Raw genomic sequence first — 3078 nt, 5'->3', positions numbered from 1 at the left:
ATATGGATGGCTCCACCACCTCTGCAACCATCGGTTCAACCACGTCGTCAATATTTTCCTCGTTTACATCAACGGGGGCTTCTTCGTCAACATCTAGAACTATTGGTCTTGCCGACAAACCATCAACGTTCTCAGGCAAGAACTTCAAATATTGGCAAGAGAAGATGCTATTCTACCTCACAACCGTGGGGTTTGCCGGATTCTTAATGGAGGATAAACCTCCAACCCCGAGTGAAGGGGAAGGGGAGACAAGCCAAGAAATTCGTACCGGATATTTGAACTGGTGCCGCGGCGACTACTTGTGCCGTAACACCGTTCTCATGTCTCTGGACGAACGGCTCTACCGTGTTTTCAAGGTTCATGAAACCGCGAAACAATTGTGGGAGGCCCTTGATCTGAAATATCAAGTGGACAAGGCAAATACTACCAAGTATATTGTCGCCAAATGGTTGGAATATAAAATGGTCGACTCCCGGCCATTGATGGACCAAGTGGAAGAGTTCCAAAATCTTTCACATGAGGTTCAAGCCGAAGGGATGCCCTTGGCGGATGCATTGCTCGTTGCAATCATCATAGAGAAATTACCTCCTAGTTGGAGGAAATTTCAAAACCTTTTGAAGCATGAGCGCTCGGAGATGTCCGTGCCGATATTAATATCCAAGCTTCAAATGGAGGATCACGTGAGAAGTCGTGATCAAAAGGGAAAAGCTCCAATGGAGGCAAAGGCCAATCTCACCGAGAAAGGCGGTCCCTCCAACAAACGTGGTCGCCCTAACCCTAATAATAAGGGTAAAGGGAAGCAAGGCGGACATCAACCATCAAAGTTTGATGGTGTATGTTATAATTGTGACAAACAAGGTCACATGGCTAAGGATTGCCGCAAGCCAAAGCGGAAGAAGACAAAGAGCAACGTGAACAACGTCGAGAAGGACTTCGACGATTGGAACCACGATGACTTTGCTGCCATGATATCCGAGGTGAATCATGTGGACAACCCGAACGCTTGGTTCGTGGACACCGGCGCTACCGTCCATATATGCATAAATCGTGAGTTGTTCCACAACTACAAAGAAGTGGAAAACAAAACGATAATGGAGGCTAGCGAACGGACATCCCAAGTCCTTGGCATGGGAGATGTGATTCTTCAACTCACGTCGGGCGTGGAGATCACATTGAAAGACGTATTACACGTTCCAACTGTCCGAAAGAATTTAATTTCGGGCTTTAGGCTTACGAATAAGGATTTTGAATTGTTTTTCAAATCTGACTATGTTGTAATACGCAAGTGGGGAAAGTTCCTAGGGAAAGGCTATGCCTCCGAAGGACTTTTCAAACTTGGTGTAAGAGCTTGTAAGCCTGCCAAGGCTAAGATCAATAAAGATGCATCAACCTCTTCTGCTTACTTGATTGAGTGTTCTGATTTATGGCATTGTAGACTTGGACATGTTAATCTAAATGCTATAAAGAGATTAGTAAAAATGAATTTACTAAAAGTTGATGAATACAACTCACAAGAAAAATGTGAAGTTTGTGTTGAAGCCAAAATGGCTAAGTTACCGTTTAAATCGGTAAAAAGGAGCACTCAACCATTGGAACTTATTCACACCGATGTTTGTGATTTAAAGTTCGTGCAAACTAGAGGTGGCAAGAAGTACTTTATTACCTTTATAGACGATTGCACAAAGTATTGTTACCTTTACTTATTGAAAAGTAAAGATGAGGCTATTGAAGCTTTTAGAAACTTCAAAAATGAAGCCGAGAATCAACTTGGATGTCGAATTAAGATGGTTCGAAGTGATAGAGGTGGAGAATATGTAGCTCCGTTTGCTGAATTATGCAACGAAAGTGGTATAATCCATCAAACGACGGCTCCTTATTCACCACAATCTAACGGCGTTGCTGAACGCAAGAATCGAACTCTTAAGGAGATGATGAATGCCTTGTTGATTAGTTCAGGATTACCCCAGAACATGTGGGGGGAAGCTGTCTTAACGGCCAACTATATCTTGAACAAGATTCCACTCAAAGGGAAAGATGTAACTCTCTATGAGCTATGGAAAGGAAGGAAACCTTCGTATAAATACCTCAAAGTGTGGGGGTGTTTAGCCAAGGTAGAAGTGTCTTTACCAAAGCAAGTTACAATAGGACCTAAAACGGTGGATTGTATCTTCATTGGTCATGCACTTAATAGCAGTGCCTATCGTTTTATAGTGCACAGATCGGAGATACCTGATATACATGTTGGGACAACGATAGAATCAAGGAATGCTATATTCTTTGAAAATATCTATCCTAACAAGGATAAAGGTACATCGAACTCTAATGATGGAGTTGATGGTGATGCTACAGGTTCTAAACCTATGGAAGTAGCTAGTAATTCTACTCAAGTAGATGATGCCACGGGTTCTAATCATGTACCACCTAATAGGAAAAGACCAAGGTCTAAACCTATGGATGTAGAACCAAGACGTGGGGAACGAGTTAGAAAAGCTAATGTCTATGGACCGGATTATGTTGTCTTGATGCTAGATGGCGAACCGGTGACAATTAAAGAAGCTATGTCTGGCTCAGATGCAGCTCTCTGGAAAGAAGCCATCGATATTGAGATTGATTCCATTATGCAGAATCATACTTGGGTGTTAGTGGATCTACCACCTGGAAGTAAAGCTTTAGGATGCAAATGGATCCTAAAGAAGAAGTACAAATCTGATGGTACTATAGATAAGTACAAAGCCCGACTTGTCGTTCAAGGTTTCAGGCAGAAAGAAGGGTACGATTTCTTCGATACCTATTCACCTGTGACCAGACTAACATCTATTCGGATGCTTCTCGCTATTGCTGCCTTGCACAATCTCGAGATTCACCAAATGGATGTGAAAACTGCGTTCTTGTATGGCGAGTTGGAAGATGAAATATATATGAAGCAACCTGAAGGGTTTGTAGTACCTGGGCAAGAGCACAAAGTATGCAAACTTCAAAGGTCTTTATATGGGTTGAAGCAAGCACCGCTTCAATGGCATTTAAAATTTGACAGTGTAATGTTGTCAAATGGATTCAGAATCAATGAGTGCGATAAAT

The sequence above is a fragment of the Salvia miltiorrhiza genome, chromosome 2 (assembly GCF_028751815.1).
Source record: "Salvia miltiorrhiza cultivar Shanhuang (shh) chromosome 2, IMPLAD_Smil_shh, whole genome shotgun sequence".
Classification (NCBI taxonomy): Eukaryota; Viridiplantae; Streptophyta; class Magnoliopsida; order Lamiales; family Lamiaceae; genus Salvia; species Salvia miltiorrhiza.
This window is presented reverse-complemented; position numbering follows the sequence as displayed.